The sequence below is a fragment of the Poeciliopsis prolifica genome, unplaced genomic scaffold (assembly GCF_027474105.1).
Source record: "Poeciliopsis prolifica strain line A6 unplaced genomic scaffold, Auburn_PproV2 SCAFFOLD002, whole genome shotgun sequence".
In the NCBI taxonomy this organism is placed as follows: Eukaryota; Metazoa; Chordata; class Actinopteri; order Cyprinodontiformes; family Poeciliidae; genus Poeciliopsis; species Poeciliopsis prolifica.
The window spans coordinates 2,338,808-2,363,939 of record NW_026562377.1 but is presented as its reverse complement, the minus strand read 5'-3'; the positions used below and the strand labels follow the sequence as shown (position 1 = coordinate 2,363,939).

Sequence of the window (25,132 nt, the reverse complement as noted above, 5' to 3'; positions counted from 1 at the left end):
ATTTGTATTAATGTTTCACTTTTATTTTTGTCTAAAACTGTGATGTTTTGTACAACAATACTTCAATGAAAGCACAGAATAAAGCATTGATGATGAAAGGAATGATTTTATGTTCTTAGGGGTCAACTTAATTCAGAAAAAGCTTCTGTCGACAATTGCATGTCAAAAGATTTTGAACAACTTGTATTGTGATTTTTCTTAAATAATTTTTAGAATATTATTTGATTTGCAAGAAAGGTTAAAAAGTGCAAGTTTCCATTGATTTGTTCATATTATGAGTTTGAAAAAAATAACCTCAAAGTTTGTACTTTATCAAAGTTATGATGTTTATCATTTTGGTCGGTAATTTTAGGAATACTTCCTAAAATTAATAGAAACATTTGTCTCTTGTGTAAAGAGATGAAGAAGAAAACTACAAAATGAGTTGAGCTGAAGGACAACTTACAAAACGGCCTTCAAATAAAAACCACCCAAGAAAATCCATTGTCATCTGTTCAGTTGAATATATCTCTTTTACCCCCTTCTAAATCCTAACATGGTATTTGCACTTAATAACTAATTATCTAAACTAAATTTAATGACGATATGAACTGTACATTAAGTTAATAACTACACATTTTAATTAATTGGTGTAAAAAATGTTGCCTTTACTCATCAGAATGAACATTTGGTGAATAATATTTAATCTGATGTATATTTTCATGCGATTGTTTGGAAAACCAAGCATCTACATGCTTCCAGGTTGGTTCCTTCTAGCATGTTTTTGCAGATCAGTCAACTGATGATTAATGGCCTGTCAGCCCCAGGATCAAACCCTGCTAATGCTGCAGGCTAAATATGAAAACGCTTTAGCAGAGCACAATATAAATGTGAATTATTACACAAACATCTGATTGAAGAGACTTGAAAGTTAATATCTTAATGAACCAGGAAAGACTGTAAGGTGTCGGAAACCTTCGGGTCCGTACTGACATGAAGGCATCATCTCCAAACATCAACATTATGAAGCTTTGTGCCACCAAATTTCAAGGTTATTTGGTGATGATGGAGGACATTAAAGGTGTAAAGTTTTAGGGAACAATTCGAAGTGCTTGACATGATTAAAACATAAAAATGAATGAAGGAACTGAAAACGTTACATCACAGCAGCAAAAGAAAGAGAAGCAGGAGGTTACAATCCAGACTAAAACTGATGATGTTTTAGTTATTATTAATTAGAGATGGGCATTAATTATGACCAATGGTCATTGGTGGCTATGCTAAATCTTATTTGCTACTCTTTTTTTAAAAATAATTATTCCTGCATAATTTAGAAAACTTGGGATAAGCTATTTGCACATTTACCTGACTAAGCTTTTTGAAAAGAAATTACTTTAAAAATAATTTTTACTGCGCTGTACGTTTTACTTTTACTTGAGCAATTTTAATATTAACTATCTCTACTCTCGAGTATAATTTTTGGATTTTCTACCGACTGAATGAAAAACAAACATGTTTCAGCAGAAAATTCACCTGCAGTTTTATTGAAAGGAACTGATTTGGGAAAAATTTATTTTGCCTGGTCTTATTTTTTTGTTCATTATATAAATTGTCATTTTGGTCCTAAAGATGCCAAACTTTCCACTTATCTTTATGTTTTGGTCAATCCGGTATAATGTTTAAATATGAAATGATTGATAATTTGATCAGTTACTCAGTACTTGACTAGACTTTCACCAAATACTTTCTTACTTGAGTAATTTCTTGGATGGTAAAGTTTTACTTTAGGAACATATGTTGTAGTGCTACTTTTATTTAAGTACAATTTTTGGGTGCTCTGCTCAGATTTTTGTGGGTACGATGAGAAAAACTGCACATTTACTTGGTTAAATCAGTGCTAATTAAATTTGGAAATTCCTAAGTATCGTTAGTTTCAGGTGAAACTGCTGAGATTTGAGGTCCAGGTGCTGCAGAGAGGAAGAGGACGAGGCGACTCTTCTTCCTCCAACTTGCCTACAAACCGATCAATTACCTTCTGCTTTCTCTGTTTCTTATTAGGCTTTCAGAAATCAGTCTTTGATATGCAGCCTTCGGTGTGTGATTGTCTTTTGAAGTAACCACTACAGTTCAAGTTAATCCCGTAACTTTGATCTTTGAGGATGTGAGTGAGCAGAAATGTCAACTGTGTTGCTGCTGCTACAGCATATTAAAGGGTTATTATTGCTGCTTCTCTTTTTGTCAAGCAAGTTGATTCAGAACCTGGGATTTTGCAAAGCGGTTACACAATACATGAAGCTGAATGAGTGCAGGCTGGCTTTGTGCCAGTGGAGCTGGCAGAAGGATTGCAGCCACAGGGCAGAATTAGCGCCATCCGACAGTGTCGGTTTCCAGCCCCATTGGCTGCCCTGAGGGAGGAGCCACTGTGCAGCAGGTGTGTTTAAACCAGACTTGATTAGCCGCACTTTGCATTCAGCTGTCAGGTGTATGTTTCGAACTTTTGCCGTATCACCAAATTGAAAATGAACCCTTTTCTTCTGCTGAATTGGAGCAAAGATAAACAAGAACCCGACCTCAGCTGGAGCAGCCGGCAGGTTTTCATCTTAAATGTGGGTCCAACACGCAGCAGCTCTGATTACTTTTGTCGATTAAAAAATATGTGATAAATAATTAACACAAATTACAATTCGGACATGACTATAAAAGAAAACCGCTGACATTTTTGTTTTTTGCCTTGTTTGCCAAGCACAATTTTGAATAAAATTCTGTTTTTTAGAAACAAAAGTTAAAGTTTACTATGAATTTTCTCTAATTCACACAACAAAATGTTGCAGCAAATATATATGTACATACTTTACCTACACATATAAGTAGTCCAGGAGTTTTTTTCTCTTCTCAAAACCAAGGCCTGGTTTCTCTTTATGGATTATTAATGTCTTGGTATTTTTGTTTTTACCAACAAGAACTTGATTGTCTTTAGTCTGATTTTCAAAAGCTTGGTGCACAAGTTGATGCTTTTTATGAATTTTATCTAATTCACACAACATGAAAAATATTTTGTACATTAATATATATATTTATACATTATATACCAAGTACTTTAAACACTGTTCAACGACCGCCAAGCCCAGTGTGTCTCCTCTCAACCCCAGTGGAGCTCCAGCTGGTTGAACCACTGTATTCACTGTCCAAAGACTGCTGGGAATAACGAGCGTTTTGTGATTATCTTACCATACCGTTGTCTTATTTTCAGTAAATATAATTTTCAGTAGAAACATCCTGTTCTGCTTTCTGCACCCGGGTCCAAAAAGCTGCAGCTAAGGCTGGACGATACGGCTCTAAAACATTTCATGAAATAAGTGCCTTTTTAAAAAAAGTTAAAAAATAATTTTTCCACTGCCAAAACTTCTCATCATCTCTCAGTTTCCACCAGCTTTGTTCACTTCCAGACCGGTCAACTTCACAACGTTTCTTATTCACTCATTCGTCCTTGGGTTCGTTCTCTTGCCTGAGGACAAGACGGCATGTTAGGCAGGCATCAATCCAACAACTCCATATTCACTATTTGGGGACGTTAATCTCGTCCATTAAAACTGTGGTTTTGAGACACATAAGGCCATAAATGAAGAAATGCTGTTATTGTGTTTTTCGTGTGATCATAAATGTCAGTTGGGCTGATAAAACTATCCAATACTTTTCCTGCAATCAAGTCAATCAAGTCTATTTGTTTATCACATTTCAGCAACAAGGCGGTTCAAAGTGCTGTACTTCACAAAACCACAAAAATAAATGTTATATCTCCACTTCATTATGTCCTCCATGACCAAAACAAGTTGACCATGTTTTGTGGCTTTCAGCTTTTGCATATTCACAATGATGTGTAAGTCGCCTGCTACTTGCTGCAAACCTCAAAAACCAACGATAAGTCAAAGCATTCATGTTTAAAACGTCTCCACAATCCAGCAGCGGTTAGAATGTCGCTGATCCCAATTTGCTGCTTTGAGAGAGAAATCCATTACCATCAGTGTTTGTGACAAATTCTGTGCTTTTTAAAAGAAAGCTCATTACCTAAAATAAAAATCAAGATATTTTTATTTCTGACAAACTCAGTTTGTGCACCTAGCGCTGTGGCTAGGAAAAAATCGATGGTTTCATTTTATCCACATTCAAAAGCTGCTTCACAGAATGTTAAGTTCAATCTACATTAAATCCAGACTAAGAACTTCATGGCTTGTAAAAGTGAAGAACAACAGTAGTAGATCACTAAGTCATCTGCATAAAAATGAAAAAAGCATTGGAAAAATTATCTCTATTTATTTATTTAGATAGAAAATAAGAGGACCAAGAGCGGAGCCCTGTGGTACACCGTTTGAATATGTGTTACTTTCTGTCCTATGAATAATGCTATTTTGCCAACTAAGAAAGCTTTAAAGAAAATAATGACTACTCATCACTGTAAATGTTAATCACTGTTCAGACATGGTAGGATATTGTCATTTTTCCCCCTTGGATGAAGCTACATTTGAAACTTTGAATGTGAAAACTGCCTCCATTAATAGGAAGTATTTTGTTTTATACTAATAGTTTCTGTTTGGTTTGTCTTTTAAGATTTTGTTCCAGTGTTTCTGGTGTTGTAAGATTTCAGATTCATCCTCCTTTCGCTGTTTCCCTCAGATATGAAGCACCTTGTTTGCTAAACATGAGGAATTGCTGTAAACTCAGCAATTTTCTTTGACCAATTTGAATCATATTCTCGGATTTGTTTGGATGATTGAACTGCTTTTCTGTAAAGAAACTTGAGTGTATTATTGGAGTTAGAAACTGAATTACTAAAAATTTGAAACATTTATTTACCTAGCCTTAAACTTTTCCTTTCAGTAGAAGTTTGTAGAGTCGAATTAAATGTATTATTTTTGCTTGATTGTGTTTTGGTTTTTAGTAGTGAAAAATATTGAAAAATGTTCCTCAATGAAAAGAATTCACCCTTCATATTGATGTTGTGGTTATGAGCCTGACTGATTTTTGATAGATGGTGTGGCTGATTAAAATATTTTAAGGTACGCTGTGTCTTTCTGCGCATGCAGACGCTGTCGCCGGCTGGTCGTAACTTGTTGGACCGAAGCTCAAGCACGAATCTAGTTTACACAGAATTTTATTACTCCACTGTTCTGACAGCTGTTGCACATAAACAATCTTTTCATTCAGGTTTGATTTGCAATAAAACTAAATTCACCATGAATGTTATGTTATTTATAAACTTTGATTTTAAGTCGGTTAAGTTACGAAAGACAAAGAAGGCGGATAATGACAGGGTGAACAAAGCCACTATGACCAAAAAATAGCAATTGACACATTGGTGGGTCTTTCCCTCTCTGACATGATGACTCGATTTATCTCAAGCCAACTTTTGTCCGCCTAACATGCCAAACAGTAAATCAAAGCTTGTCAGACGGAGGAGACATACACATGTTCACCGGATAAGATAAATGGATTTTCTGGCTCTGGGCCTATTCTGCATGAACTCACTCTTTTTATCTCTTTCATTTCGTCTGTCTTACAAGGTGTGCGTGTGATTGAAAGGTCATTCTATCGCACCTGTGGAACGCCTTCAGCGTACAATGCAACATTTGCAAACCTGTGTTGGGTGGTGGCCACCTCGGGCTGAGGGAGATTCCTTTGTGTGGGTGGAGTGTGTGCGTGTCTGATTTTCATGTCTTTTCTAGGAACATGGAAAGCATCCTTTACCATGTTAGCTACAGATTGATTTATGTTTTGTATGAAAGGCAAAGAATTTCCAGCTCATTTTCTGCAGCGAAGAAATTAAATCAACAAAAGTATTCAAGGCAATTAAGAAGGAGCATCTTCAAAAGTTTACCTCAGGCTAGTGAATTTGGATGGCTAGATTTTACGCCTTACACTGCAACAAATCTACCACAACATTGGCAACAATATCAAGATTCTGCTCATGAAAGTTCAGACTTGATAATGCCACAAATTCTGAAGCAATTTGTGGATAAACTCAAATCATCGAGACCAGGGGTCTCCAGTCCTCGAGAGCCGGTGCCCTGCAATGTTTAGAAGTGCCTCTGCTGCACCACCTGAATAGAATAATTAGGTCATTAAGGCTCTGGAGAACTGATTTACACAAGGAGGAAGCAATTAAGCCATTTCATTCCAGTTTTTGTACCTGTGGCACATGGAAAACCGCAGGATTCTGGCCCTGGAGGACTGGAGTTTGATACCTGTGATCTAGTCTATCCAATCATCTGGATGGGGTTGTGCCATGTACCCCTAGGATTCATGTCTGGAACTTACTTTCTAAATACAATGTATAGTTGACCACCAATATTTGTTATTTTATGGACCACAGCGAAGAGCTGAACTCAATAAATTCTCGAGCCTCTCGCTCAAAACCTCTTACAATTTGTTTTGATATTTCAAACCACAAATCTACCTTAATATTCATATATATGAATATATGCAGTAGAAACCATCTTGAAGCAACTGCGGAAACCAATATCTACAGTCTTCCTTATCTCAGCCAATCAGCACCTACTACAGTAAATGGTGTTCCTGGATTGGCTACTTTGCAAACACCAGCCAGTGGCATTGTCTCTATGAATTATAGCTTCACAACTGCATTTATTTAGATTATTTTAGATATGTGCAATGAAAAAAGATCAGCGAATTGGCTGATTTTTCATAAATACTTTGGAGTTGTGTTCTACAAAATATCCGTCTATATCCATTCTATTCTTAAAGAATAGAGTGGGAACCCCATAGAGGTCAAACATCACTGAAATGGGGGTCAATGAAATGATCTCAACTTGTACAACACCAGTCTGGGTCCCAAAGTTCGGCCAGAATGAACCTGCTTAAAATTATATTGGCATTTAATACAGGGCCATGATTGGGCCTAAAGACATTTTAACCCATGTTTTAATGTCTGAATTATTTTTGAAATATTTTCCAATTAAAGGGCTTGCATTAAATGAATATCATGACGACACATTTTTTCTCTGTACAGGCTTCACATAATGTCTACTGTAGACTCTAAATATTCCCATGGAGTTAAAGTGGGGATTAAAATGTTACGTCTCACAGACGGTGGATAAATTACCATGCAAAACATTTTCCTTGAAAGTTGCTTGGCATGCTGAAAAACCCTTGGTGTTTGGAATCAAATTGGAGATGTAGCCTGAAAGGAAACGGGAATAAATGTTCATCTCTGCGTCTCGTCGCCTCAGGAGAATCTATCTGTCCTTTGATTTCCGGGTGAGACAGTTACATTTCAACGCAGCAGCTAAAATTGCAGCGGTTGACTAAATATCAATGTGCAGCACCAACATTAAAGAGTGAGACATAATTGAAGAACATAACTACAGGACATCCCAGAATAAGGCGGGGCGGAGGTTGTCATGGTGATGGTGAAGAAGGCGGTCGGTTGGGGGTTTCTTTCAGTTCTGTTGGTTCTCTTCACTCTGGGTCAGCTTTCAGTCTGACACTTTAACACATGCGCTATGAACTGTAAGGATTTAAGTTGCTTTCTGTCATTTTTGTGTTTTTTATTTTGCTAAATAAAAATAGCTGCAACGTCAAGAAGAGCAAAACAAACCAAAGACCTTCAGGCTTGGTCAACATGTCTAAGGCTGGAAATGTTTTATGCCGGTTTCACACCCAATTGTCCGGTAGATTCTGTTCAAGTCGGAACCAAAATGCAACATTTGTTACGTTTTCAGCTGCTGTGGTTCTCTTTCACACTGCACTGTCCCTAACAAATCAAACTCATTGAAAAACCATTTCCCCTCCTTGCCTGCAGGGGCGCTGCAACAAGAGACATTGATAGAAATGGCATGAAAACCTCTGAAGAAGAAACTATCTGCGTTTCCATTGATCATATAATTGCTCAAATAAAATTTACACAAATAGCAATTTCGGAAAAACTCATGTTTTCCATTAAAGTTTTTACATCTATTTTGTAAAACTGTGATTGAAACACTTTTTTTTTGTGTCACCTGATCTACAGCCGGATGTTACTACTGTCAGAAATGACAAAGAGGATGTCAGGAAGTAGTGCGACGTGTTCTTTAATGAATTATCATGTGAACAAACTTATTCACATGTGATTTTAATTGGGTTTTTGTATTTAATGGAAACACTGATATTGCAAAATTGTGTTTTTTGACATTAGCAAACTATCGACTAAGTTTTGTGCACATTTATATGGAAAATGCATCAACTGAGCGCAACGTCCTCCTTCACTCAGTGGAGTTGGGTCAGATTTTAGCAGTTGTAGGATTTCTCTAACTAGCGTTGGATTCATGGGTTTGTTTTATTTACCCAGAATGCCCTGCACTGTATTCCTCTTCCTGTTTTTGGAGCGGTTTTGGTGCTGTTCATATGCATTCGAACAGCACCAGAGTTCACTTCAACCGAACAGAGACCGGTTTGCTTTTCCGTCCAAATCAGAACTCCTTTTATTGTCATTATGGACAGAAGAAAGCACAACACATTTTAAAAATAGCAACTCTTGAAGGCAAGTCAAATAATTGGATAAAAGTAACAGTGATATGTATATAAATAAAAATATAATAGAAACAGAAACTTCTGGGATGTTGGGATCAGTTTGGCCCATTTATTTATTTAATGTGTGATTTTTGTTTTTTTTTAAAGTATCGCTGTTTCATAGTTTGTTTCACTGTAACAGACGTTTCTAATAAAAATAAACCCACACAGATGTGCAAGAGAATTGAAACCACAGGCATGTTAGACGTAGGTTTGAGTCTGACGATGCAGCCGAACACCTCTCCAAATCAGACAGAAACAATTACAATTATTTCTTTTTTCCTATTGTGGAGTAAAAAATTGAAACTCCAGCTAAAGGGTGCAGCGGCACTGAAAGCAGTTCTGATTGTGTGTTTGCTCGAGAGTTGATGAAGCCCGCCGTTAATAACGAGTTCATGCTTTCACAATCACTGATGACAGCAATCAATTAATGTGTCCACACTTCACCTGAGAGCGCTTAATGCTAGGCTAGCTGCTGGGACGTGGATCAGCTGTAATCAATGACGGCGTTGAGATGTGATGGTCAGGCGGGGCAACCAGGCAGGAAACGAGCAGGGATGAGGATGAGGATGAGGATGAGCTTCTGCATCTGATGCACTCAAACGCTCAGATTCACGTTTTTATCACAGAAGAAAAATAACACATGAAGTTAAAAAAAACAGTTTGGAGAAATGCTTCTTTGTAATGTTGTTCCCACATTGTGACAAATTATTAAGACCATACTAAGAGAAATATAATAGTCATATTTTGTGAATAAAATCAAAGTATTACAAGAATAGTCAGAACATTTTGAGAATAAAGTTATATTGTGAATATCGCACATCGTTTTGACTTTTTTCCTGTAATTTTAAAAGCTTTTCTTGCCATTTTAGGACTTTAATCTGTTTAATATGTTTCATAAACTTCATTTTTTTCTTCTTACGCCCACAGTATGACGTGTTTTTTAGCACACCAACATAAATTTCCAAAGATTTTTGTAACGCAGCATCAGGTTTTAGACTAAATTGAACCACCAGCAGCTGCTTGTGCAGATCCAAAATATGTAAACAGTCATTTTTCTGCTCCTCCACAGATCCTGGATACAAGAGCCGTCCAACAACCAGTTGCTGGTGAGACAACGGGAGGCCCCCAGCCGTGACCAACACATGGTGCTCAACACGCACCGCCAGGACCCATCTGTGAGTGTGTGTGTCATAAATTAATAAACATATCTGACAAGTGCATTGCAGGCACCCGAGGGCATTATCATGTCTGCAAACAACTCCCCACTTTCACCCCTAGCATGTGCGCGCGCACACACACATACACACTCACACACACTCACACACACACACACACACTCACTCCCAGAGGAGCAGCGATTGTTAAATGATTCAATTAGCTGCGTGGCGTGCTGAGAGCTGGAGGCAAGATGGAGTGATAATTGATAAACATGTTTAATCCTGAGAGAGAAAGAGAGGAGGGGTGGAAAGATAAAACCAGATAAAGCACACTGAACCGCAGCCGCGTTCACACACACACTCACGCACACACACCTACACACACATGTAGACACACACACGTTTCACAGTAAAATGGCTCATTAAGTTTTACTTTGTTTATCAGTGACTCGTTTCTTTATCTAACTCTTTCCAACATAAAGTAAAAGCATTTTTAAAATAAAATATGTGCTGAGTAAAGGCAGAAAAGTTTAAAAATAGTTGATAAAAGAAAAGAAGCAGTTTGGTTTACCAGGGCCAAAACATAAATAAATAAAGTTATGAGACTGAAGGGCAACGCTTTATTTGAAGAGATAAAAATGACACCGTCAGGAACATGAGCGAGTCTCTATGAACGTATGAAGTGATATTCAGTAAATAAGGAGACTTTTAATGCAATGTTCAACTAAACTTGAATTATAAGTCCATTAAAGGTGTCATTAGTTATCCAATCATGCAAAGTTGACACTTTTTCTGGACTTTTGATGCAGTTTTCTGTGCCTTGGCCTGTTCCAAAAAGCAATAAATCAATAAATTATACAATAAATTAAAACAAACTCAATAATTTCCATTTGCATAATTTATTAATTTTCTCTTTTCTATCAAAACTGGATGATAAAAGTCTTCAGTTTGGCGTTTTGGTCACAAACAGGATCATTCTGTTTACAAACTTCATGATTAATTTAATTAGTTGTTTGTTTCTTTTGGATATTTAAATGTTTTCCAGTTCCAGTGTTAAATTTTAACTAGAACTTAAAGTTTCTTGATATCTGAGAATGTTCTTGAATTATTATATCATTACCACTAAATTACTTGAAAATGCTCTCAAAATAAAAATATTGTTGTTTTTCGCAATAACCACTGGAACAATTTATCATCCAGTTTAATTTATTTTGACAGGCCAAAGGGCAACTTTTCTTTATCTGGTCAATAATTATTCCGTCATCTCATTAATTTATGTCTACAAAGATAAATCAAGCATATTAAATTAGAAATGTAATTATTTTTAATTGATTGAGATGTTTTTTTATGTAGGAAATAACCTTTAAAATACATTTAGCAGTATGTATTTATTTATTTGGGTTGTGTTCATGTTCTTGCATGTTTCTCACCTGCAGCAGCATCTACTTTTTTAATCACTTCTACCTTTAAAATAAAAACCAAATTATCAGTTTGCATTCAAAATTTCAGAAATGTCCATTTTCTGTTTTTATTTTACAGAATCAACAAGCTTGATTACTGCTGTAATGCAGAAACAAATGAGTTTTTTGTAATTTCTAATACTTTTAACGTCAGTCTTGTCTTTTTGTTGATGCTTGTTTGTTTTTGTCCATGTTTGCATCAAGGCCGTCATTCAGCGCAGTGGATTCTCTACAGAGTTTAAACAGCTGCTCTGTGTGTGTTTGCCTGTGCCTACATCTGCCTAAGCCTGTGTTTGTGTCTGCTCTCCTGTGTCTGTGTGTGTGCGCATGTGTATAGGAGTAAACTGGGGAATTCACTATGTTCTTTTGTTTTAATGGGAAATATTGACTTTACTGTGCAGACAGACATTTTTCTGAGAAATAACATACATGTTCCCAGTCTCTTTATATTTAAACATTTAACAATTTCATATTTTCAAAGCTAATTAAGTTTATGTTGACTTTTGTTGCCACATCAATCACAGATTAACTTGGCATCAAAGTAGAAGTAGTTAGAATCACTTAAACTTAATATTCTTGGCCATTTTTGCAGATAATTTGCAATTAACTCATAATTATGCATTAGTGTTGAAACATTTGTAAATCTTGTTTCCCAGTTTGCAGAGAAAAACTGCTTTGACTTCACTGATGAAATAATACAGAAGCATATGCATTTATCCGTCTCTTCGGAGTCAAAAGGGCCGCATAAGAAGATACACCCACTGGCCACTATATTAGGTACACTGCCTTAATTCTTCATGGCATCGATCCTGGAAACATTCCTCAGAGAGTCTGGTCCATATAGACCTGATGGCATCATGCAGTTATGACACATTTGTCAGCTGCACCGATAGTTGGTTCCACCACATCCCAAAGGTTCTGTGTTGGATTGAGATCTGGTGGCTGTGGAGGCCATTTGAACTCAGTGAACTTATTGTTGCGTTCAACAAACCAGTCTGACGTTTGTTCCAGATTGTGGTGCATAGCAGCTAAACGCTAGCTCGCTAAGTAGCACTCATTTGGATTTAAATGTCTCTGTTGACCTTTTGTGATTTGCTGAATCATCCTTGTTGCAGCAATGAGTCACTGAATCCCTGAATGTTTGAACTTTTAAACCTGTGATGTAAATCGCTGTCTTTAAAAAAGATAAACCAAAGTGATATTGGTGATTAAAGGCCGAATCTCAGCATGTCAGTCGCAGCGGCCTGCAGCCGCTGCCAGCCTGAAGAGACGCCACTGTTCACACTCCTCCAGATTAGCTTCTGCTGGGTTATTTCTGTGCAACTGCGTGTCTGAAAATGTGTCCTGCTGGGCTGCAGAATTAAAAGAGAGCCTTTGAAACGGACACACACACATGCAGACACTCCTGTTGCACCCTTTTATTTGTCATATCCATCTGCCTGCTCTGCAGTGAGAGAGGATTAGAGAAACTACACCCTGACTTCACTTCAGAGCATTCAGTGTTATCCTCCTACATCAGTTTTTCTGTTTGAAACTGACTTCATGCTTAGGAAGGAAGATTTAAAATCTGATTTTATATGGACATAAAATTATCTATGTCTTTTAAATTTCTTTGTGTTTTTATTTTTAGCTCTGCAGGAGAATCCAAGTTTTGGATACAGATTTGAAATATCAAATTATTGATTTGTATAAGAAGCAACAATATCTCAACACAAGTTTTCTAAATCTATGATACAGACATACTAATAAAAATAGTACAGCCATACTAATAAAAAATGAAAATAAATTTGTTCTGATATTACAAAACATTAGAACAAAATACTTTGTATTATTATAAATGACTCATAAATGACTTTATTAGAATAACATCCTTTATAAAGTCATTTATTCTTATAAATAAATGAGAATGAATTATTGTCATCATAAATTACTTTATAATGAGAATTCTCAATATGTTGTATATTATGAGAATAAACTCGTACAAAAAAAGACGAAATAATAAATGAACAAAGTCACAGTATCGAGGGAATAAAGTTATAATATAGCGTAAAGTTGTATGAGAATACAGGCAAAATACTACAAGAATAAAGTCATAATATTATGACTTTGTTCTTGTAATGCTACAACTTTATATTCATAATACTATGACTGACTTTATTATCGTACTGTTTTCTCTTAATTCAACTTTATTCTTGTATTATTTTGACTTAATTCTCATACAAGTTTATTCTTGTAATTGAATTTTAAAAATATGTTTTTTATTAGCTCTTCTTTAAAACCTCCAAGTACAATTTCCCCAAAAGTAGGCGGGGCTCCCATCTAAGCCCCGCCTACTTTTGGGGAAATTGTGCTGAGACTCAAAATTTCCTCTGATTGACTGAATTAGGAATATAATCTCATGTAACTGTTTACTATCAGTCACTGCCATGATTTTTAACGACCTATTCACATGTGATTTTAGTTTAAATTACTATTTTAAAATAGTGTTTTTTGAACATCAGCAGAATATTAACAAAGATTTGCTTACATTTGTAATAGAAACGGAGCAAATGGCTCATCAGACTCCAGGCTCCCCGTTAGAAATGTTGGCGATGAGGGAGAAGAAAACAAAACATGGAAAAAGGAAGCAAAAGCAAAGGAGATGATATGTAGCCTCTGCTGTATGAAAAAAATAAATAACAAACTGTCCGTATTCAGACTCAACCCCCCCTGTATCTCATAATTGTAGCGTCTCCAAACAACCAAAACAAACCAAACCAGGTCTAATGTATCTCACAGCTGCAATTGCCTGGCGGGAGCCAAATAGCGGCTTCCAGAGTGAGATGTTTTTCTGATAAATATATCCCTCTGCATGACAGATAGCAGACTGGGCACTCCCCTTCTACCATTTTTCTTCTCATGTTCACAACGCCCTTCCATATGTTCATTTCTAAAGTAGCGAGAGAGACGGCGGACGCTCTGAATACCAAAATATGCTTTGCACACAACAAATCACAATGTTTGAATGTTAATGAAGCTGGATGAACAGGTTAGCATTAAGAAACTAAATTTACTGTATTAAGTAAAACTTTGAAATTCTGTTTTTGTTTTATTGCTTTATATGTATAAATGTATGAAAACTAATGTGACAGAAGAAGAACTTTTGTAAAACAAATGATCTTCTGATATCAGGTGTGCTAATGTTCCACCAACACATTAGCTCAAGGCTAATGTAGTAAAATAGGATAAATAATACTTTGTTTCACTGAGTTGCAGAAAAATCTATTTTGGCCTACTGTTTAAACTGATTGAATAGCAAAACTTTAATATACTTGAAAAAGTATTCTTACCCCTTGAACCTTTCCAGTTTTCTTTTCTGTAAAAAAAATATTTTGGGTTATCTATAATTTTTTTTTATACTTCACGATTGTTTAGAGGAGATGGAAAGTGATGTCACACACATGCACACGGTCTCCTCCATCTTCCTGCAGAAGGGTAAAACGCTGCTTGCTAACAAAGACCAGCATTGGTTTTAGCTGTCAAGTTGTCAACATAATGTACTAAATCTTAAATATACTGCTGATATCTAAAACAAAAAGGGATGCAGTGCTTTTCCGCTAATTGTCAACATTATGAAAACTAGATAACGAGGTCAGGAAAACGTTACTTTTAAGAAAAGTAGTAAGGGAGAGGGAAGTGCTAGCTAGACTTTGACAATCTTACCGTATAGATGCGCTGTGGAATTCTACGTGATTTGGTTCAGTTGAAAATTAAAACATCTGACCCACAGATCATCAGTAGAGCACTTATTTAAATTGGCTAGTCAACAACTGCTGTGTTAGCTTAGCTAACAGCAGTGGTAGCTAACCCACCACAGCGATCACTTATTAATAATCACTAAATAAACATCAAGCCTGAAAACATAGAACTGTAACTGTCTGTTCTTTGTGTGGGAAATTTTTTGTGCTTTTTGGTGTTGGATCAGGATCCGCCAAGCTACACTCAGATCCGTTGCTATGGCAACGGGATGGCGAGTGTAGCGTCGCCATCAAAGAGTGTGAAAAATAAAACGTGGTTTTTTGATGGTTTTTCTGTTCTTTCCCCTTTGTTGTGGCACATTGTAAACGGTAACATACAGCGTGTCTATTCCATTTTGTGCTGGTTTTTCACATTAAATTCCAATGAAATATACGGAAAAGTTCAAGAGGTATGAAAACTTTTTTAAGCCTCAGCATTAACAAATACAATAAAAAAACATAATATTTTTATAAATAGTTACGTCTATTTCTGAGTGTCAGTAATGTGCAGTCACATCTTCACAGACTGTTGATAAAGTCGCCTAATGACACTTTCTGCTGTAATAACAGCCGTGTGTTTGTGTCTGAATTTTTGTTTGTAAAGGCAGGTTGCATGTCATGGGAAGGGATTATGAGCATTTTAAAAAGGCTTCAATGCTAATGTCAGACAGACAAGTTCTGCATTAAACCGATGACAGCTCTGCCTGCTGCATGCAGACACCAACAGATCAGTGTTTTAATGCCTCTCAAATGTTATTAACGACATGCAGAAGCTTATTAATGGGTTAAAGGATATTAAACAGTCCCACAAACATAGAAAATTCAGCACGAGTTAAACTAGCTAATCTAATTACCAACATGAAATGGAAATCCCTGACATATTCATGTCCTGAAATTAACTTCAGCTGCTTATCATCCAGCCTTCTCATTAACATATTTTGTTGAAGTTTTTCAGAACGTCACACAAATATGAGGGGTGAGACGCACATTTATTTTCAATTGTTTGTTGTTTTTTTAGAATAATTTCACTAAAACATACATTTTTAAAAATAAATGCAGGTGAAACTTAGCAAAACAAACAAAGGGATTATCACATTTTAGCACAGATTTTGGCTTATTAAAGGGACAGGATACTGAAAATCAACATTTTTTTTATCATGTTATGATGTTATTCCCTCATCAAAAACAAACCTGGGGTTTTGCTTTGATTCTTTCATGCATGTTTGAGAAATCATCATGTCTCCATGGACCTAGCTCCGCCTTCGAGGCACAGCTCCTCCTCAGAGCTGCAGCTTCTACGTTTCTGTGATTTCCCTTTGGCTCCCTCACTCAGCTCCTTCAGACTAGCCTGCAGCAATTAGCAAACACCTTGTGGATCTGGAGCTGCTTCTGAGGGAAACTCTGGTAAAAACGTGTTAAAGTTTTAACGGAGGAGCCATGTTGGAGCCATGTTGGGATGACTTCCTGAAGGCGGAGCTTCAGAAAGAGCTGGAGTTTTTAAAGACACAGAAACCCAATTTCAAGGCGTTAAATTTCAGATTTATTTTGAATCATATTTCAGTCAATCAACAAGGTTTATTTGTATAGCAACAGCAGCAGTTTGTTTCATTAGATAATGAAAACACAAAATCATTTAAAAAAAACCCACCATACAGTCAATGACTGAATATAAACAGCTTTTTTCTAAAAAATGAAGGTAACATAATTACTTCATTGGGCTATAAAAAGGAAAATACACAATATACCTCCTTAAAAATGTCAATAATGTGGAAACGTCCAAGTCCTGTGATTTATGTTTTATTATTAAAGATGCTTTGCGTTAGTTTTGTACATTGGTGACTTTCTCCTAATACGACTTCATTCTCAAAAAATTACAACTTTATTCTTGTAATTTTTGCAGAATTTTCTTAGAGTGGCTGTAATACTCTGCATTTCCAAGACATTCATTCTTGTTGGTATTTTGCTGTGATCAGTCGAGCTTCTTGAGGGCGATTATCTGATTTGTTTGATTTGCAACCAAATCCAGCAGAAAAATGATTAAAAAAAGATTTCCGTTGCTGGATTTTACAAAAATGTGTTGAAAGGCTGCAGCCCTGCCTACCTGGCCAGGTGAGTGAGTGTGCGCCACGCCTTGGATCAACCTAATGCCTCTCGCTCTCCAAACTGCTTCATGAGCCGACCTGCCCCCCGAACGTTGTTTTTCTCAGCAGGAGCGATTTTTGTGTGTGTGTGTCTGTGAGAACGCAGCGCCGGCTCAGGGCGTAGCAGCGGCTAGTTTACTCACAGAGCAAACAAATCTCAGGAGTGTTTTCTTAACCCAGTAGTCACAGCTGACACCGAGTCAACAAACGGGGGGGGGGATACATCTTCTCTCTCTCTTTTATCCGTTCATGTATTCTCCGCCTCATTATCTTTGTCTTTCAGCGAGAGCTTTGATTTTTGTCCGCCTTTTGTCTGCGTTTAAATCTCCCAGTTCCTACCTCGGCCATATTTTCTGTGTGTTTATTCCCGCTGCGGTCCTCCCTTTTCTTTCTTCCATTCAGGAGTCGAGAGAAAGCGGCGACCGCAGAAAGTCGTGTAAAGCTCTGCTCCGTCACTTCCTTCGGAGGCGATATGTTTGCCGATCCCCGCTGCCAATTTGTTTCTGATCCTGTTTGTGTGTTTGTTTGAGCCCAGCCAGGTGTGCTGGAAATGATCCAGGCAAGAGATTAAAACATCAAATCCGGTTTCCTATGATACATTATTGATATTACAATGATATTTCCTTTGATGGTTTTCCCCACTAGAACTGAATTTTTAGTTTGGATAATCATCAAGGTGGTTCGAGTTTCTTGGCCCTAGGGGTCGTAAAAACCTTTGAAAACCATTTTACATTCAACAATGCTGTCGGAGGAAAGAAGAAAAAAAATCTGACAGATCAGCAAACTATTTTGGTCTAAATCTTCAGTCTGGAGAGACGATAAGATCATTTCACTCTCATCCTACAGCTAAGGATGGTAACGTTCACTGGTTGGACTTGGGCAAAATGTTTCTGCTTGATGGAAATTATTAGTTTATTTTCTAGTGCAAATATCTTAGTACACCTGAAATAAGACAAAACTGACTTGCAAGTAACTTTTCAGCAAGAAATAGTTTAAGTGGAATTAGCACTTTTCCAAAAATATTAAGTAATTATTGACCTCTTAAATCTTGCAAAACTTTACTTGTAAGTCAGTTTTGTCTCATTTGAAGTGTACTGAAATGTTTCCATTAGAAACTAAGCAAAAATTGTTGGTGAGATCTTTCAGTTTTACAGTGTAGGAACTTGAACCAGATCCAAAGTTTGATTGATGCCATTAATTTACCTGATGCTTCTTTTCGCCCTTAAAATGCCGTCCTTAAATTAAATGGAAAAGATTAATCTGAGGATAAAATGTAATTTCTGTTCATAGAAAATGTGCCGCTACTTGTAGACAGTTCAGTTTTTATTTTATGAGGTCAGAAAGTGTCACTCATCTTTACTTTCCTTTAAGTGACGGTTTAAGCTCAAATAGTAGAGCAGAAATCCTCTTGCCCCAACAAAGTGGTTGTTTCCTCATTACCCTTCCCACTCCTAATGCTGCAGAAACCCTAAATAGTGGCATGTTAAAACCTTTTCTCAGGTTCTGAATCATACACTCACGGCGACACACACGCTTACACACACAGGCTGTGGTGTTTTGACTGGTATGTCAGAGTTAAGAGATCAGCGCAGACCACCCCAGAAGGCAGGAAGAGAAAGAAAACTATTTCAAATATGTTGTTTAAAGCTTGACATTCTGTTGCATGCAGTGCTAAAAGTTTCTTTTTTTATGCACAAAAAGTTTTACTTTGGATGTCATAAGACAAATGCTTTGGAGAAGATACAATAAACAATGGAACATATTCAACAAGTCAAGGTCTCCCTCACAGTGACGAAACATTTTCTCTCTGAAGGTTTTAAAATGTTGGTTATTAATGGCTAGAAATGGGATTGAGAGCCACTGAAAAGCAGCAATGAAAGGAAAAACATCCCTTGACCTGTTCACCCTGCAGCAACAATATAAAATCCAACATTCAGTTTTTAGGCGTTTGTTCCCATTCAGGCCTGAAGCCTCAGCTGTGAGATGCAGCCGCCGCATTTCACATCCAATCAGTTCACTGCAAAAACACAAAGTCTTACTGAGCAGCTATGGTCTAGTTTCTAGTGCAGATGTCTGGGAAAACACTTGAAAAATACAACTTCACCTGGATTTGGCAATTTTGCAGTGTATATTTAATTATTATTTTCTATACACTACAAAAACATAAAATTGTTCAAAGTAAATTTCTCTAGTTTTCAGTGCAAATATCTCAGTACACCTGACATTAAACAAAACTGATATCTTGTTTAACTTTTAAACAAGATATCAGAGCTTATTCTCAGTCAACAATTTATTAATATAGATTAATAAGTTAATCTATATTAACTGGCAGATTATGAAACTTACAACACGAGAAGATTTCTTTCCCAGGTGAAAAACAAATCTATTGCAAATGGAAATGGAGACAAATTTACTTGGTACAACTTTGTGTTTTTCCAGTGTAAAGGAGAATAATATTCAAAAATACACTCCAAAAACAGAAAATCCTATTTTTGGTCTGGTTTCCAGTGCAAACATCTTAGTACACTGGATGTAAGATAAAACTAATGAAAAAGTAACTTTTCAGAAATATACAGAAAGTTATTTTTAGTCAATAATTTAATATTAATTATTTATAAAATGGGAAAAATGACTTGTAAGTGAAATAATTTTCCACTGGAACTTTTCCATCAATATTAAGCAATTCGATGCTCAATTAAACACCCATATTTAGTTAAAAAGTTACTTTTCAGTTAGTTTTGTCTCATTCCAGGTGAACCAGGATATTTGAACTGTAGACTCTGAACGAAAAATACTTACAAAGATTTTGTGGTTTTACAGTGAAATCCTTAAAATGATAAAGTTTGATTTTAAAGCTGATCAACAGTTTAATTTTTGAATCTAATGTATCTTATTCGTGTTGCGGTAAAGTAAATGTGATGTTTCAGTCTGAGCGTCTGCCTGTTTTGTCTGCAACGGCGTCACTGCGGATGGAAATGCCTTCTGGGAATCTTTTCCATAAACCACTTCTATCACTCACCCAGACAATACAGACCAACAATGAGTTGAAAAGGACGGATTTACACAAAAGCAAGCAAACGTGGATGTGAGCATGGACAGGAGTTCCTATGTGGGTAGACCTTCACAACGTTGTTTCCATGTTTATTTTTTGCATCGGACTGGAAATAAATGCTTATTCTGAAATACTAAATTAGTTACCATATGTGAATATTTTGGAGAACTCCTAACTCTTTATATTGTGACTTTCTTGGTAGCTTTTAAAGTGGAAAACAGGGAATCTTTTGTTACTTTTTTTATTTTATATTTTATTGGATGTTTACTTTTGCTCGCTGCAAAACCTTGTTCTCCTTTCTAATATTTGTTTTTTCTGACATACTACACTGTCGCCTAATTCTAACAAAGGGTGAAAAGGATGATTGTAATTGTCTAACATACAATTACAAAGTCTGCCTTTTATCACCTGAAGAACATTTATAGGATTAAAGGACTAAAGTCCCCAAAACGTTTAGAGAAACTCGGTCATTCATCATCACAGTTCTGAAGTCCTTCCAGAGAATAAACTTTAAAATATCTGTTAGTTTATAAATCGCTGAACGGTTTGGCACCAGAATACTTTGCAGACCCATAATGCAAGTTGTAAGTTAGTTTTCTCTTATTTTTGGATATTATTTTCTCTTACACTGCAAAAACACAATGTCCGGTTTCTAGTTCAAGTTATGTTTAAGTTATAAAGAAGTACTGGGTCCATTTGCAGATGATTTCACTCATAAAATGGGGAAAATGTTTTGTTGGAAGTGAAATAATCTGCCATTGAAACTAGAAATTCATCAATATTTACCTAGAACACCCAATTTCCTCCTGAATGGTGACCTGTAAGTTAGTTTAGTACTAAGATATTTAGACCAGAAAACTAAACCAAAAATATTTGGTAGGGTTTTGCAGTGAATGCACACTTAAATAAATTCCTGGTTTATTACTCAAAATGTCTTTATTCTGCAGCGTTTTGGAGTTTAAAAGGTTAACCATAGGATTGACTGGAGGCCTCCATCCCAAAAAATAAAAAAAATAAATTCCAGGAGCTTATGCCATGTTGACAGTAAACCCTGCAATTACAGTCACTCACTTGTATCTTTATTTATCATTTCGTTTGTGTAATTGGAGAAACGCGCATGAACACACACCCAGGAGAAGGAGAAAGTCAGGAATGTGTTTACCGGCCTTTACAAGGCAACTAAATGTTCAAGGTAAACATGGCAGATCCCTCCCACACCCCTCATCCGCCGGGCTGTTCCCACACACACACACACACACACACACACACACACACACACACACACACACACACACACACACACACACACACACACACACACCACACACACACACACACATACAAGCCAGACTGCTGGAATGAACCTGGTCCAGTGTGGCTTGTTGACAATGACTGCAGTGACAGACGAAGCTTTACGCCGACATCCGTCTTGACTGACAGCGCTGACCCTCGCCGTGACCCTGCGAATCAAGACACGCTCGCAAGCATCAATCAGTCACCATGGAGCTGTTGGGATTTCATTTATTAGGGTGGAGAAAGTCATAAGACTTAAGATAAGATTAGCATCAATTGTGATGCTTAAAGGAAATTCTGATTGCAGAGCTTACAGAGCTATTAATGCGGCTAAAAGGAAAACAAGCAGAGGTGGGTAGAGAAGCCACAAGTCACTGTGAAAATATAAACAGATTTCGCAAGCAGAGTTACAGTTTGGTCATGAAATCTGAATAAAATCGTACAAAACGATGAAAAAATTAAATAAAAATTAGAAAGAAAAAAAAACTCATGTAGGCCGTTTGCTGATTTAAAAAAACAAAACATATTGAGAGCAGTAATTTAGCCCAAACTTTTCTCTCTCTCTATTTCTATACATACATTTATATATGTGTGTGTGTGTGTGTGTGTGTGTGCGCGTGTGTGTGTGTGTGTGTGTGTGTGTGCGCGTGTGTGTGTGCGTGTGTGTGTGTGTGTGTGTGTGTGTGTGTGTGTGTGTGTGTGTGCGTGTGTGTGTGTTTATCTGTTAAAATGTTTCAGCCAAAACTCTCAAGTGGTAATTTTAGCTTCACCTGGTTCAGATTTACTAAAGGAATGAAAAGTTATTGCAATTTATGCAATACATGTTTATTTTCTCATTAAATTTTTTTAATGTACTTCTAAGATAGAATGAAAAAGGTTTAAGAAGTGGTTCAAGGAAAAAATCTATATTAATCATCAGAAAAATTATTCCTTAGTTGCATCCATAGTCAAACTAACAGTGTTATTCTGGCTGCCTGTCTAACTGCAGCTTGCAGCTAAATTGCTGCCAACTATGCAGTAATACATGGTGAAGAAGAAGAAACAACATTAAGGAGTGAAAAATACATTCAGGTTGAGCTGGAATTAAAAGAAGGAAACATTAAGAACCTTATCTTCTCACAAGTGTGAAATCTTCAGCAGTCTGGAGAGAAATGTGTCAGATAATTGGTGACAGATGATCACTGTTGATTTACGTAGTTTAAACGGTGAAGCAAACCATGAAGAATTTCATAAATATGAGAAAAGATTGTTTCCAGTATCAAATACTACAGAGTGTCATGTAATTTTCAGTGGCCGTCCATTCACTGTCACAGCTGGAAGCAAAATGATCGCGTCTCCTTTTTTAAAAAATAATCTTCACATGGAGAGAACAGAGAATTCAGAGGAAATTATTGCAAATAATCCAAATTGTGTGTTTTCTTTGCGTCTAGAAATGCTGGTACAATACTGACAAGCTTTATAGTGTGTAATAATTTTGTTTTCCAACCTGCAAACATCAAATATGCACTGCAAAAAAGCAAAATCTTATTTTTTGAAGTATTTTTGGTCTAGTTTAGGGGTGTCCAAAGTGTGGCGCAGGGGCCATTTGCGGCCCCTGGACTAATAGTGTGTGGCTCATGACTTCAGCTCAAAAACGATGCAAATTTGAGCCCCTAGTTCAGGTATTTGAGATAGATGGAGACATTCTGTCTCTAATCAGGACAAAATTATCACAAACAAGTCAAATGTTGGCTTTAGCACAAAGGATTTGGTTTTTCTCTTCAAGAATCACAAACTTTTTAAAACATTTACAACAGAAACTAGAACATAAATACTTATGGTTTTGTTTTTTTGCAGAGTGAGACATGATTTATGTCATGGAAGTTGTCACTTGGTGAGATTTTTGTTCTATAACATGAATCGCAGCCAAAAGGCCAATTCCTGACTTCAAACAACGATGCGCCTCCTGATTACATCCTGTTGTTTATTATCTCCTATTAACACACGTTGCCTGTTCAGAATGACTTCTAGTCGCATTTCAACCTTTAGATCTGTTGCCAGCTGCAGCTTCCTGTTTTGACTCAAAAAGCAATAATCTAAAGTGGTTAAGCAACTTGGAGGAAGCCATCTGAAGCGTTGCTGTCACTGCTGAACCCGAGGGAAATGTCAAACTCAGGGTGCGTCAGGATTGGGCGTGCTGAACCTGGATTAACGTCTAATATTAGGCTGAGGGCAGGTTCAGGTAAGTCTGAAACTGGTGGAAAAAAAAAACAATTATCACTTCCTGTCTGGTTTCAAAGTAATATAATTCTGAATGAGTCGACGCGAATGGCATCCACCGCTAGCATGCGGCGATAAAGACAGGTTTGAATGGAACGCACTGTTAACTGAAAGGATTAATGCAAGATTTACCTTGAACGGTCGGGTGACTTAGAAGAGAGCATGAGGATAACTCGTCTGGGATGTTCCTGCAAAAACTAAGCGGCGCACACGCAAATGAAAGTGCATGAAAAGTGCACATATTCTGCCTCTCCTCCCTGTGTTTCTCTTTCGCTCACACGCATGCACAACTCCGACTTCCTCCTGTTGTTGTGTGTGTTTTGTCAGCCTAATCTGGGTTCTAATCCTCACACTGCTGCCAGACAGACAGGCCCACCCAGGTGAGCGAACCCGGCTATGAGTGTGTGTGCATGACCGTGATTGCACAGAAAAACAAACAGCTGGTGGATGTTTTAGGCTAAATTGTAGAAAGTGATTTCTTTGGTTTTTGCTTTTCTTAGTCTCACCTCAATGTTCCAGGGTTCATACTCTTCATATTGCAAAAATTAAGCACTTTCAAGCACTTTTCAAGGTAGTTTTACACTTTTCCAGCACCACACTATGGAGATAAAACAATTCAAACTACAAAACACGTAACTCATTATTACATAATGTCATTTATTACTGTTAATGATGTACTGATCTACAGAAGGGATAAAGTAAACTTAAAAAACTACAAATTTTGTGTTTTGACACTTTTCCAAGAACAAAACACTAAACTCAGTGAAGTTTATTTGTGTAACACATTTCAGCAACAATTCAAACTTCATGAAAACAAACACATTACCTCACCACCAGTGTGGAAACCAGTAACAAACATTACATTTTCTTAGAATCAATGATGCACATAAAAAAAATTGCTCAATGTGTCATTTACTATGTCTCTAAAGCAGCTCTAACCAGCTGGGTTTTTAGTCTAGATTTAAAGACGCTTTGTGTTTCGGTCGGTTTGCAGTTTTCTGGAAGTTTGTTCCAGATTTTGAGGCATATAAAAGCTGAATGGAGACCAGACCAGAACCAGAAGATCAAAATCCCCCCATTTCAATAATTTGAATGTATAAAATATAAGCCAGCCATATTTCATTTACACAGATCAAAACGTCCTTGAGCTGTTAGCAATAATAAATATTCATTATATTTAAAGAATCCATACAAATGGTGTAAGATGAAGGAATTTCCTGCTTCAATTTGTTGAAACGTTTCAAACACAATTACAAAGAAACTCACAAAACAACCCTCTAATAACAAAGTTTCTCAGAATTTGGAAAATAGAAATAATTTTGGAAATTAAAGCTTACCAAAAACAAGAAAAGGTTAGTCTGATTTAACTTCAGACAGCAGAAAATAAAAAAGTATTTGTAAATATCTGATTTCAGTTGTAAATAATGTAAATAAATTTAGGCGAACGCTA

At 36.6% G+C, this 25,132-nt stretch overlaps 1 long non-coding RNA gene across 2 annotated transcripts in view; it reads left to right on the top strand.

Moving 5' to 3' along the window:
- The window catches only part of LOC129372393 (uncharacterized), a 122,137-nt gene that overhangs the window by 23,190 nt on the left and 73,815 nt on the right, over positions 1-25,132 (top strand). For both annotated transcript variants that reach the window (XR_008607247.1, XR_008607246.1), the window contains exon 2: positions 9,614-9,719. This is a non-coding gene — a long non-coding RNA (uncharacterized LOC129372393). The remainder of the gene's footprint in view (positions 1-9,613; positions 9,720-25,132) is intronic.